Source organism: Rhineura floridana, chromosome 12 (genome assembly GCF_030035675.1).
Source record: "Rhineura floridana isolate rRhiFlo1 chromosome 12, rRhiFlo1.hap2, whole genome shotgun sequence".
NCBI lineage: Eukaryota > Metazoa > Chordata > Lepidosauria > Squamata > Rhineuridae > Rhineura > Rhineura floridana.
In genome coordinates, this window is record NC_084491.1 from 8,247,971 (window position 1) to 8,262,029 (window position 14,059).

The following is a 14,059-nucleotide window of genomic DNA, read 5'->3' on the forward strand; positions in this document are numbered from 1 at the left end:
CAAACTGATGCTCATTAAGTAGCCAGTGTCATCTAATCTCCTTGGAAACAAGTCAGGACGAATGCTTAACATATAGGTCATCTGGAAACGCCCAAAGACTCAGATGAAAGTGAAAGATAAGGTGAAGCTATGGCAGTTCCAGAGGTTTTGGGGTTGTTTATGAGGTGGGTTTTGAGGAAAGACAGAAAAGAAGAAGAAGAAGAAGAAGAAGAGGAAGAAGAGGAAGAAGAAGAAATGGGTAGTGGTGTAGGGGCTGGCCTAAGAGATTTGGTGCCTGAGGTGGAAAACCCAAATGGTACTCTCTTCACCAACAGGTCCATTGCCAGGTTTGAAGGGGCCCTGGTCAAGGTGCTCTTTCGGCTCCTCCATCACCACTGTGGTTCCCCCACAGTGAGTCCCCCAAGTGAGGGACAGACAGCTAGGGGTGGTTGTGCACTGTAAAGATAAGCACTGGGCAAGTGGCTGGAGCAGCTGCCATCTTCATTTCCCCAGAATGCTTCTGGGCCCCCATGTAGCAGGGCCCAGAGGCATTCTTGGGCAATGAATATGGTGGCTGCAATTGCAACAATTTTCCCCAGTGCTTCTCTTCACAGAACTTAGCAGAGTGCCCACTTCTAATTAAAAAAAAAAGTTTAGGGGTTCTAGCAACTAGGGGCAACCAGAGTGGGCCCTTCAGGATGCGTGGGCCCCGGCATTAGCCCCACCATACCAGGTGTTGACACCAGGCCAGTCCACAATTTAGATGACATGGGTCATAATGTTCCAGAATGTTCTTTTTTGCAAACCTCATTGAAGTGGGCAGAAGCTGCAAAAGAGTACTATCAGGTGCACTTAACTGTCAGTCACACTCTTGATGCAGACACTATATGCTATCCAGGAATGCCAGGAGATTACGATACTTGCAAAGAACACATTCCTGTGTGATTTAACCTCTGCTTTAGGATGCTATTGTTACAAACTCCCTAGCTACATCCCTGAGTGGTGAGAAATCTTGGAGGCGTTGAACTTTAATTTGATGAAAGAAAGCACTTGAAGGCCATGATATATTTACTTTCTTTACAGATTTACATGGAGACCCTACTAGATGCAAGCAGGGCTGCATTATGACTTACGTGGGCCCTAGGCACTTTTGCCTTTGTAGGCCCCTCCCACCATAATAATATCAATATTAAAAATTATTTTTGATATAACTTTAAATACTTCAACATTTTATTTTTTTCTGTTTTAGGCAAAATTTAATAGATTTTCCTGGGCCCTAAAAGTTTCATTTTTTTCTGATGTGAGAAAAAAAATAAAACATTTTCTTCAACCCTAAAAGTTCATTTTTTTCTTCTGATTGTAAAAGAAATTAAAACATTTTTGTGGCCCCTAAAAGTATCGTGGGCCCTAGGCACTGTGCCTACTGTGCCTAATGGATAAGTTGGCCCTGTATGCAAGCAGTCTCCAAGAAACAGACAGCAAAGCTGCTAATCCTGACCGAAATACACCCCTCCCAATTGTGTGGATCTTCTGTAGCCCTCCCATTGCTACCAGTCCCCCTAAACGCTAGCACAAAAAACCTCTCCTCTCTCCTGAAATTCAAACCAAAATGGCTTCCAGACTATTTCTCTGCTCTCCCCAACAGCTAGACAATGACACCATCCAAAAGAAAAGCACTACATTCCAATGGCTGCAGATGGCTGGCCCCAGTTATCAAGGAATATGACTGGTTTTTTGCTAAGCCCCTGACTTCACATGGTTGCCAGTAAGGCCCATTTACTGTAATCAAGAGCATCGAATACATAACAATGTTTTGGTTTTTTTGTGATTTGGATTTTTTGTATGCGTGCTTGCATAAGCGTTATAGCTGCCAAACACCACTCGCACACCCTGCCCTTCAGAGCAGATGGCACTGTTCCAGCTCTCACTGAGGAGAACTATAGTAACCCCTGTATGGAGAACATCATGATTGCCTTTCGTTCACACATCAAAACTGAGGGGTTTTTATTGGTTCTCAGCATATAAAAGATGATAAAATAAGCCATTTTTGTATGCATATTCAGTACCAGCTGGATATTACAAACCCTAGAAGGACAAAGGATGCTTCCAGACAAGTAGCTCCTAGCACTAACAATGATTGTTCTGCTGTAAAGTATAAGCAGAACTGCAATTTATTTATTTATTTATTAGATTTCTAAGTCGCCCATCTGGCTAGTTGTCCAGTCACTATTGACGCTCAATACTGTTAGGGATGTTGCACTTTTTCTGTATCCTCATCCCACAATGTTGTCCACACCATTTATTGTTGTGACATACCTGCTATGGGTGAGGAAGTAGAAGGTCCAGTTCACCTGAGCGTCCATTTGAAACTCAGCATATATTCATTATAACTTTTGTGGTGGGTGCCATTTTATCATCTCACTTATTTTTAAAAATCTATTTTTACTTTGCGCTAAACTGCTTTTATTGCTTTTAAATATATATATCATAATATTAGTGAGATACCACTAAAAATAAAAAGTGTTATAGCGCTCTACATTGGGCTGCCCTTGAAGACTGTTCGGAAACTACAGCTAGTCCAGAATGCAGCGGCCAGATTGTTGACGCGGACCAGAAGGTCCGCTCATATAACACCTGTTCTGGCCCGTCTGCACTGGCTTCCTATTTGTTTCCGGGCTAGATTCAAAGTGCTGGTTTTGACCTATAAAGCCCTACACGGCATGGGACCGCAATACCTGGTGGAACGCCTCTCCCAATATGAACCTACCCGTACACTGCGCTCAACATCTAAGGCCCTCCTCCGAGTACCATCCCATCGAGAAGCTCGGAGGGTGGTGACTAGAGCTAGGGCCTTTTCAGTGGTGGCCCCCGAACTGTGGAACAGTCTCCCTGATGAGGTGCACCTGGTGCCGACGCTACTATCTTTTCGGCGCCAGGTGAAAACCTTTTTATACTCCCAGGCATTTTAAAGTGTATTTTAACAGCATTTCTGTATTTTGGACGTTGTTTGGTTCTTTTGTTGTTTGTTTGTTTTGTTTCTTGATTTATTGTATTTATATATTGTGCTGGTTTTTATCTTTTTGTACACTGCCCAGAGAGCCTCCGGGCTTAGGGCGGTATATAAATAAAATAAAATAAATAAATAAATAAATTTTAAAAAAGATTTGAGAAACCGTTTCCAATTGCCCCATTAATGACTTTGCTAAAATGGTGGTGACCAGAAAGATTTTTCCCCACCCCCATCTTTTTTAAAAATTAGCATTATAGCTATTTTTCATTTAAAAAGTATTTCACTAGTACTTTAATGTTTTTATAGAGTGTTTTGTTTTTGTTTTAACATTGTGTAAGTCACTTGGAACCTTTGGGTATCAAGCGACTAATAAGTCTTATAACAACAACAATAATATTTAAAAATATATACATATAGCTGGAAAACCCTTTTAGTACGAAGCAAAAAACTGATTAAAATAAACAGGGCAATAAAATGAGGGTAAGGCCGTACCTCAGCAGTAGAGGTTCAGTGCTCAGGTTCAATCTGCTACATCTTCAGGTAGGGCTAGGAAAGACCCTGGCCTGAATCCTTGGAAAGCTGCTGCCAGTCAGTGTAGGCAATACTGAGCTAGATGGACCAATGGTCCGATTCAGTATAAGGCAGCTTCCTATGTTCCTATTATAGCCACTGTGAAGGTTATGGTGAGTGTGTGCTCTCATGTAATATGTTCACCTGCTCAATGCACCATTGCCATGTGAAAGCTCTATCCCAGGAGTGGGTGGTTCACCTTCTTCAGCCCAAGGGTCACGTTCCCCTCTCAGCTGACCTTCTTGGGGTGACATGCAAAAGTGGGCATGGCTATATCACTCACAGTGCTCAGAAAGGAGTAAAGGTGCACATATAAAACACAAAATAAAGTATAGTAAACATTTAATGCACATATATAGAACCAATATAAAATCACTGCTAAAATTCTGCATGTGGTATTGAATTAATGCCCATATAAGATGAAATACAAAAAAACAGAATACAGCCATAACATTCTGCAGATGGTAATTATAAATCAATGCCTATACAATACAAAAACAGAGTACAGCTAAACGTGTTTTGACAAAGAGTCTTCTTCAGTGGCCTTGTGACTTAACAGGCATACACTGTAAAGGGCAAAAGATAAAAATATGTTTAAACATTAATTACTAATGGTGAGTGTCTCTGGATTAAAAAAAACAGCTGTTTGTTGGAAGAGGATATTGTAAACCCACTTACCTAATACAGTATATTACTTTCATTGATAAGGGCTGATGTGTTAGCAGTTCAAAAAGTCAAAATGTCTGCATAAAAATAATTTAAAATTAAAATTTAATAAAATGTAATAATAATAAACATTAATAAATCAAAGCTTTTTTGTTAAGGTAGATCTTAACTTTCCAGTCCTTGTTGCATATCACTCACAGTTACATAACACACATATATGCACACCACGAGCACTATGTACATGCACAGCACACACAGAGGGCAAGCCTCTTTAAAAGAATGGAAGAGTAGTCCTAAGGGCATGTACACATGTGCAGAATGTATTACTCTTCCATTTTTATTGGAAAATAATGATCTGGTGGGGGGGAAAGGATCCACTGGGTAAATTCAAGATGATAATGATTGGGATGGCAGTGTTACGAGGAGCGAACAAGCATAGGAATTCTACACTAAATATGTAGTGTGGAAGCATCCAAAGAATATTTAAAGCAAAACACATTAGTAATTTAAAAAAATATAATTTATATAACTTACAGGGTGTTCAGAATACTTCGCTTTCATTATGTCAGTAATTCTAACAATAGCTACCTATCTAAGATAGTCAGGTCCCTGATCTGCAAACAGCAACAAACAGAACCAAAACCAACCCAAATCGGCAGAATTTTCTTTGTGGAAACGGCCACACTTCCAGACTGTTGCTACGCTACCTTTTGTTGGGATTCAGCCGCATGCTGGCAAATTCAGGTTGCAAAATTATAGTTGATTGGAAGGACTCTTGTGCAACAAACCCACTTCCCAAAAAGTTCAGACTTTTTGCAATAAGGAAAGCAATAGGGAAATGCACTGGAAAGTGGGTGGGATAGCAACATTTGATTTGACGTATCATCTAACTAGGTTTGCCAGGTTCAATCCCTGAGACTGATCCAGTATCTTTAGGAGAAAAGAAAGTCAGCCAAGTACAGGTGTTCTTGCAACCCTGTAATGGGAAAAACCACAAGGTGGAATTCTCCCTCCCCCTTGCACAACTTTTAAAGATACAAAAGACCTCTTGGTTGCAAACAAGTAAGAATGAAAGCTGGTTAAATAGCCAACATCATCTAATCTCCCTGCAAACCTTGGGATTATCTCCGGATAACACATTCTGTGCCTTGGCATTGCATAACAAAGCCCTTGTGATCTGTATAGCAGGGCCTAATTCAGAACAGGTATTCTAGCTCTGCCCAGGTACAAATAATTTGTAGAGCAATAAAAGTGATAGCAAGAGAAGGAGGCTAGAACCTGTCTGGGATGGATTTGGGCCAGGTGCCAAGTCTTGATTCTACCTTGGAGAGCTAGCTTTTACTGTGTCACCAAGAAAACCCGTCAGCAAAATTAGGACTTTCTCCCCTCTCTCTAATGTAATTTATTTTTCAGCTTTTAATAGGATTAACCACAGACCATCTGCAAGAGATTAGAAAAACGATCCACGCCATCCACAACACACTATCGTCGAGAGGGAGAACTCACTCCAGCCCTCTTTTCCCCACCCCATCTAACTCCATCCGTCCTTTTCAGCACTGCTTCAGCGCATACTCCAAAAGGCATTTCAAATCCTCCGTTGCCATGACAACTCACCCCAGCCTAGCCAGAACTGTAATGTTCTGAAGCCTGAGGTGGGTGGCAACAAGGAAGGCATGCTAGAACCTGCTGCTGGGGTAGCAAGGCTAACCCTGGACATGCACAAATAAATCTGAGGAGGAAAGAGCTCCCCTGGAGGGCCCTGGTGATTTGGAAATTGAAAGGGTGGGAGTGATCAGCTAATTTAAGCAGACCAGCCCTGCCATGCAGCAGAGTGAAGCAACCTTCAGGCAGTGTGGCACGGTGGGGCTGGACTGCTTAAAGGGGGGGTGTACAGATGAAGGCAGGTAACGGTGTCTGAATGGTACAGCACAGCTATGTACAGTACACACCATACATTTCAAGCACATGGCTTCCCCCAAAGAATCCCAGGAACTGTCGTTTATACCTCACAGAGCTGCAATTCCCAGCATCCTTAACAAATTGCAGTTCCCAGGATCCTTTGGGGTACGTCGTGTGCTCTAAATGTGCTGTAAATGTATGGTGTGTATGCAGCCCAAGTCTCTTTAAAATGTTAGCCCTAGCAGAATGTACCTCCATTAATATCAAAAAAGTATGAATTTGATTAAAAAATAAAGACAATTTAAAAAATACAGGGTGGCTTTAGACATACCATTTGCCTTTTCTCATCTCATGCTTGTAAAATATGTTGACAAATCAAAAGAGCATTACAAAGTTATCCAGTGGAATCACTTTTGTGAAACAGAAACTGAAATCTGGGCCATGCCTACCAATAAAACAGGATAATTGGCTCTTATAAAATCCCCTTCAATATTGGTCTCACAATACTGGATTACCGAAAACTATTATTATTTCTGTCAGTCCACATGGTTCTTTGCAAAGTACAAGAGGACAAGTCCCTGCCTCACAGAGTTTACAATCCAGAATAACAACAGCAACAGAAAGGAGTAAAATAAAACACAAGTTGCATGTTTTTGGTGACAGCTTAAATTTATCCACATTATTTCTCAAATTTGCAATCAGCTACACGCATACCTAACAAAATGGGGAGATTTAACTGTTGCCAAAGCAAAGATGGCTACATTCAATAGACCTTACTGATTATACGCGCTAATAAATATTAAAGTTCTCTGTAGTTGACAGCTTGTCAGAAAACAACTTGCTGGCTCTTTAACAGGGATTTGATATGCAGAAATCAACAGGGGAAGCTTTTTTAGGGCCTTGAAGTTAAACAAGATCAACTGCTGCAGACCATACTGCTGTTAAGCAACATGAGCCAATTCAAAAGCTGGCAACTCTGAGATACTCCCAAATAAGCCTGCCTAGAACTGAATCATAGAATCATAGAATAGTAGAGCTGGAAGGGGCCTATAAGGCCATCAAGTCCAACCCCCTGCGCAATGCAGGAATCCTTAACCCTGGATTGGTCATCCAGACATTGTTGAACTTTAACTCCTGTGAGACCCAATGGTGAGGTGACGTGAGATGGGACCTGTACTTCAATGACATCTGGAGGGCCATAGGTTCCCCATCCTTGCTTTCATCAGTCTAATTCAGGGGTGAGTAAACTTTTTCAGCCTGAGGTCCACATTCCCTTCTGAGCAACCTTCCAGGGGCTGCATGCCAGTTGTGGGCAGGGCCAGAGATGCCAGTGGACAGAGAGATGCATGTACATTTTACCTTTGTACAGTAGTTCAGTTCTAAACACAGTTACACAGCCGTTCTATCCAGGCAAGGAAAAGGCATTATCAGACTTCAAGGATGTATTCCAGCCAGGCAAAAACGTTCAAGCAGCGTGTGAACTAAGGCCAGTGAACAGCGTGGCCTGAGGAGAGCCTGGAGGGCCACATTTGGCCCGTGGGCCTGAGTTTCCGCACCATTGATCTAATTGATGGAGGCCATGTTTTCGGTGCAATCCTATGCTGAAGGTCTGAGGGGTGGATTTAGCAGAAATCCCTCTATGTTGGCAGATATGCCACCTGCCATAGCAGATACATGGATGGATTCACTGGAGTCATTCCACTGGTTGAATAACTGAAACTGGGCAGTGTCATGAGCAGGGCATGGGTGGCGCAGAAGAGGAGGACACTGGTGCCTAAAGTGGCCACTTATGCGGCACCAGAAAGAGAAATGCATCTCCATAAAAGAGGGCAAGAAGACACAGATTTTCATAAAACATTGATTTATATGTCTAGACACAAATTTAAAAATAATTGCAATAATTTAAACAGAAACATGACATACCACAGCAGGGAAGGCTATGACAAGGCAAGTTGTGTGCCTGCTCAGTCTGGTATGCTGGTGCTCAGTACTGTTGGGCAACTTCAAGGCTCCTGCTTGGCGCTCTCAGGGTTCTTTCTCTTTAACCTGGATTTGGACCAAACAATCCTTCAACTAAACGACACCTTCAAACAGAGGCAGAAGCAGCTTATTTGGTGGGGCAGAGCTGCAGTGCTCACTTCCTGGCGGCAGTATTGCTGCTGCTTCCTGGGAGGAAAAAGCGAGGCGGCAAGGAGTTCAGGGCTATGTGACAGGCCTAGCGCCAGCAGGTGGCCTACTTAGGCACAGGCCCAAGGGCCTCTGCAACTCAGAACAGACCCTGTCGAAATCTATAGGCTGGGGCTGGGAGGGTGGAACTCTGCAATCTGCACCAGCATCGGTTCACGGGACATGATTTGTGGCCTGGGATAAGGAGTTGATGCCATCAAGATGGTGGTGGGGGTTTCAATCCCTTACCCCAGGCCACAAATCACTCCCTGCTAACCAGTACTGGCGTGGATCATGGAACAGGAACTCCACCCTCTCAGTCCCAGACAACACCCCCGTGCAGCTGGTGCAGACCCGCCTCCCATGTTAGCGTGTAGACAGGTGTGCATGTGCAGTATGCTGCCACCCTGAGTGACAACGCAGGAGGTGGGGAGGTCAGGCCTATTTAAGACCACACCAGCTGCATAGGGGGGTGTTGGTGCCTGAGGGCTCACTCATGCCTGGCACCAGCCCTGTATACAGATGCACTGGTGGAGCCAATCCGGTGCTCCCACTAATGTGCCCACACAGCTCCAGCCTCTCTGCTGCCTCACCACCATTTCCCCTTCCTAGTAAGCAGCAGCCATACTGGGTGAGCTGCTTCTGAGGAGAGAACTGTCTTAGGACAACCCTTCACATAGAGGACTGTCCTCTGTAAAGCAGAACCTAGCTCTGTCCTCCAGCACCTCACTACTTCACTTTGTGCCTGCTCACTAGGGTGAGTGAATCTGTGAATTTAGATTTCACTCAGTTTCTCATTTTTCCAAACTAAAGTTCATTTCTCTACATTTCCACATCAATTTGTGATTTTCTTAAAAAAAGTCCTAATGGAAATACATCCACATTTTAGTACAAATTTCTCCTAATATACACATTTTTATATGCAGTTTTGCCTAATATTATGCAGACCCAATGCCTGCAGGAGGAAGGGGAACACCACCATCCCTGCCAGGGAAAGAGAGCCGTTTGCTGCTGCCTGCCTGCCTGCTTGCTGCTGCAGCTCGGCGGCTACCACCACCACCACCACCCTTTCCCGGTTGGACTTCTGCTCTGCGGGGGTCATGCCTTGCAGGACCAGGCCCCAGGAACTCAGCCAGCTGTGGCTGATTTTTTCCACCTGTCCCTTCTCTGGAGGGGATACATAAGCTGGCTGGCTGAGGTGGCTTGGGAGACCCAGTGCCTGCAGGAGGAAGGGGAACGCCACCATCCCTTCCAGGGAAAGAGAGCTGTTGCCTGCCGCCGCCGCCGCCGCCGCCGCCGCCGCCGCCGCCGCCGCCGCCGCCGCCGCCGCCGCCGCCGCCGCCGCCGCCGCCGCCGCCGGTTCGGAAACTGCAGCTTGTGCAAAATGCAGCAGCCAGATTGGTAACAGGGACCAGACGGTCTGAACATATAAAACCGATTCTGGCCCGCTTGCATTGGCTTCCTGTATGTTTCCGAGCTCAATTCAAGGTGCTGGTTTTGACCTATAAAGCCTTACATGGCTTGAGACCACAATATCTGATGGAACGCCTCTCCTAATACGAACCCCACCCGTACACTACGTTCAAGATCAAAGGCCCTCCTCCGGGTGCCTACTCCAAGGGAAGCTGGGAGGGTGGCAACAAGGGAGAGGGCCTTTTCAGTGGTGGCCCCCAAATTATGGAATGATCTCCCTGATGAGGTGAGCCTGGCGCCAACACTGTTATCTTTTCAGCGCCAGGTCAAGACTTTCCTCTTCTCCCAGGCATTTTAGCATGTGTTTTAAATTGTTTTTATATTGTTTTAAATTTTAAAATTGTGTTTTAAATTGTTTTTAAAATATGTGTTTTAAATTGTATATTTGTTTTAATGTTTTTGATTGCTGTAAACAGCTCAGAGAGCTTTGGCTATGGGGCAGTATACAAGTGCAATAAATAAATAAATAAATTTTGTATGTTATTTTCACTAATATATACATCTGTATGCATACTTTAACTTAGTATGTGCATTTTTGTACACATTAATTGGCTGGAGAAGCGCACTGCAAAATTTGGAGGAGTGTGAATTTTGAAGGACGGCTGTGTTTGCATATTTATTCAGAAAGTGAGAAATAGGAAGATTTGGCTTTAAATGTGAACTGAATCGTCTTTCCCATCCATACTGCTCACTCCCAAGTCAACAAATGCTGCAGTGCAGCAGTGGTACCAGTGTTTGACATGTGCACAGAGCAGCACATGGACATGCACGATGTGTCCTGGAGTGTCTAGTCTGAGCCGGCTTTCTCTCTGCCTCCTTGCTTGTGTCAGCAACATTTTCTAACCATTCTGTCTGTGATGACATTGGGAGAACACTAAGCCAGGCCAGGCCAGTGTCAAGCAAGCATCCCTGCCAGAATGGAAACAGCTGCAGTGGTTTCGGGAGGAATGACCAGAGGGACCACCATGCACACAGCCGCCAACATCTGCTGCCTGAAGCAGGTAGCTCATTTTGCCTCATGGTAGGCCTGGCCCTGTCAGGTAGACAGAATAATTGTCATCTACCCTACATCTGCTCACTAGTATGTCCTCCTTGAGCCTAACCAGTGGTGTACAATGGAAGCTTGTTATAACGTGGCTCACTGTACCGCAGATTCAGATATACTGCAGATATAATGTCACCTAAAATATTGTGTACAGTAAGCAGCTGTCATTATAACGCAGGTGTATCCTTTGTCCCCTGATCCCCGCATCTTAATGAGCTTTCATTCTATTAGTTAGTAATGCTTTATGTTCTGATTTCAACATGCATTTATGTACATAAACATACAATGAAATTGGTTATATGCCCATAATCTGTTCTATACCTTCTGTGCCAAAACTCTGCTTGCCAATACCATTGCTTGTACTTCCATGACTCCTCTCTTTCCTTTCCCTTGAGCTAACAAACAGAAATGTTAGCAGAAAGAATATGATTGGCTGAGAATCTGGGTGGATGTAATGCTTCCTTCCACCTCTGTTGATGAATAGCAAGTGCCAGTTGAATTCTGATATAAAAATAGTTGTATACATCAGCAGCACATTTAAAGGGATGGCAGCAAATCTGCATCTCAGCAATCTGCCCTTTGCACTTCTTGGTGCTTTCTGCATGTGAGAAACACACACTGGGTATGGAATACTGGTTACTGAGTAAAACAGTCTGCCAATAATTGCCAGGATTGCTACTGAACAAGTCTTTTATGGACCCACTTGGTGCAACTGTGTATCGGAAATTTCCTGAGGAGGAGCCGTGTTAGCCTGTTACAGCAAAAATAACAAAAAAACTATGGTTCCATCTGCACTATACATTTAAAGCAGTATCATACTGCTTTAAACAATCATGGCTTTCCTCATAGAATTTTGGGAACTGTCAAGGGTACTGAGAATTGTTGTTGGGAGACCCCTATTCCCCTCACAAAGCTATAATTCCCAAAGGAGTTTAACAGCCAATCCTTCTTCCCAAGCAAATCTGGGAATTGTTACTCTGTGAGAAGAACAGGGAAATCCTGACTCTCAACATCCTTAATAAACTACAGTTCTCAGGATCAGGGGTGTCACTAAGCAGGTGCGGGGGGTGCGGACTGCAACCGGTTGACACCGAGAGGGGGATGACACCCAGAGCCACCCCTAACTTAATCTCCGGACTCTCAGCTTCAATTTAAAAAACAAATTGAGTTTCTAGGTCGTCTGGTTCCCAAGATATACACCAAAACGTCAGCCCCTCCACGACTGTTTAATCTGTTTTTTAACCGATCTGTATAGCAGCTTTTAGCCAGAGCTTGGAAAAGTTACTTTTTTAAACTACAGCTCCCATCAGCCCCAGCCAGCATGGCCACTGGATTGGGCTGATGGGAGTTATAGTTCAAAAAATAACTTTTCCAGGCTCTGGCCTCTAATCCCGCCCTTTCAGGATTGTAGCCAATAAGGGGAGCCAGGCTTGTGATTTGTTGACCCAGGCAGTGCTTAGGCTTCATTACAACGTCAAAATGGTGGTTTTGAGGTCTTCAGTTTAAGTAAGAATATGGGTTAAGTTTTTTTTCTCTTGTGTGTAACACGCAGTCAGACCCTGGGCTGTTGGAGAGGGCAGTGCTTTGAAAACCAGTTATAAATCTGTTTGATTTTTACATTTCATTTTGTCACTAGAGTGGCCAGATCCAAAATAAAGGGCAGGGTTATGTCACCTTTAAAAGTTGTGTAAAAGAAGGAATTTCAGCAGGTGTAGCTTCAAGCCAGAGCAGCAGGAGGAAAAGAAGTAAGAGGCCGGGCCTGGCAACCAAGAGGTCTTCTGTATCTTTAAAAGTTGTGGAGGGGAGAGGGAGACCACCTTGTGGTTTTTCCCATTACAGAGTTGCAAGAACACCTGCACTTGGCTGACCTTCTCTTCTCCTAAAGCAGCCTTTCCTAACTAGTGGGCCACCAGATGTTGTTCGACCGCAATTCCCATCTTTCCTGACCATTGGCAATGCTGGCTGAGGCTGATGGGAGCTGTGGTCCAACAACATCTGGTGGCCCACTAGTTGGGAAAGGCTGTCCTAAAGATACAGGATCAGTCTCAGGCCATGGACCTGGCAACCCTAGTGGAAGCCCACAAGCAGGACCTGGCTGCAGAAGCCCTCTCCCCCTACTTGTGATTCCCAGCAACTGGTGTTCAGAGGACTAGTAGCTGTTGACAGCCTTATCCTACATGAATTTGTCCAACCCTCTTTTAAAGCCACTAAAGTTGATGGCTCTGACGTCCTTCCACAGCACCACCAGTAAAGCTCTCACTTGTGGCTGCCAGCAGACAGGAACGTCAGGTTTTCTTCTTACCCTTTACAGCTCTAGCACAGATTTCAACAAATCCCCCTGCTAGGCCTTACTACCCCACACTCTGTATCCCTTTTAGTCAATAGACTGTGCCTTAGTCTCTGCCAGGCTATCTCGATACCTTGTGTCTATGGGTATAGGTAATTCACAACCTACCCACCCCTGCAGCCTCTTGTCTCTGAAGCATATATAGGAAAAAAGGCATCCACATCAGCTAGCACCATGCTCACTCAACAAGAGAAGTTCTTTGCACTTCTGCTCTGTTTAGAATGGAAGGAAAGGGTGGGTGCAAATAGGAAGTGAGCAGGAAGAGAAAACAGGCAATATCCACATTTAAAGGGCTTTTATTTTACTTTAAAAGTCATGGCTCACCCTGTTCCCCCCAAGAATCCTGGGAACGGTAGTTTGTTAAGGGTCTCCTAACAACTATCAGCTCCCATAACAAACTACAGTTCCCAGGATTCTTTTGGAGGAAGCCATGACTTTCAAAGTGGAATAAAAATGCTTTAAATTTATACTATGAATGTGACCGCAGTCTCTTGTGCATTGTGAATTTTTAAGGGGACATTTACCAAGACCTTTCATGAGCACCACAGGAGGTGCTGGTGGTTGCCCTGGCACCCACAGGACACCACATTGGTGACCCCTGTGTCTGTGGACTAAAGTCCACTTCATCAGCTACTCAGCGGCTATTCAGTATCAAATGTTCCATTTAACCATGATGGATAAATGTAGCCATTCTGTTCCCCATAAAACAGGCACAAGGTTGGCTTGCATCAGCTTCCCCAGAGTGGCTGTTCCAAAGAATGAGCACCTCTTCCAAAGGAAAGCATAAAGAGTCTTGTGGCACCTTAAAGACTAACCTTTTTATTATGGCATCAGCATTCATGTCTAAATGATGCAACATTGCATCATACCACCACCTGAGTTATAAAGGGGGAAAAAGGAGGTA

At 44.2% G+C, this 14,059-nt stretch overlaps 1 long non-coding RNA gene across 2 annotated transcripts; it reads right to left on the reverse strand.

Moving 5' to 3' along the window:
* Nucleotides 1-3,913: 3,913 nt before the first annotated feature.
* LOC133368715 (uncharacterized) lies at nucleotides 3,914-8,147 on the reverse strand. 2 transcript variants are annotated; one of them, XR_009758745.1, is made up of 3 exons: nucleotides 8,048-8,147; nucleotides 4,238-4,302; nucleotides 3,914-4,125 (listed from the first exon to the last, which is right to left on the reverse strand). It is a non-coding gene; the product is annotated as an uncharacterized LOC133368715 (long non-coding RNA). The 2 variants fall into 2 exon arrangements; XR_009758744.1 differs by lacking the exon at nucleotides 8,048-8,147 and adding an exon at nucleotides 5,840-5,927.
* Between the last annotated feature and the right edge of the window lie 5,912 nt (nucleotides 8,148-14,059).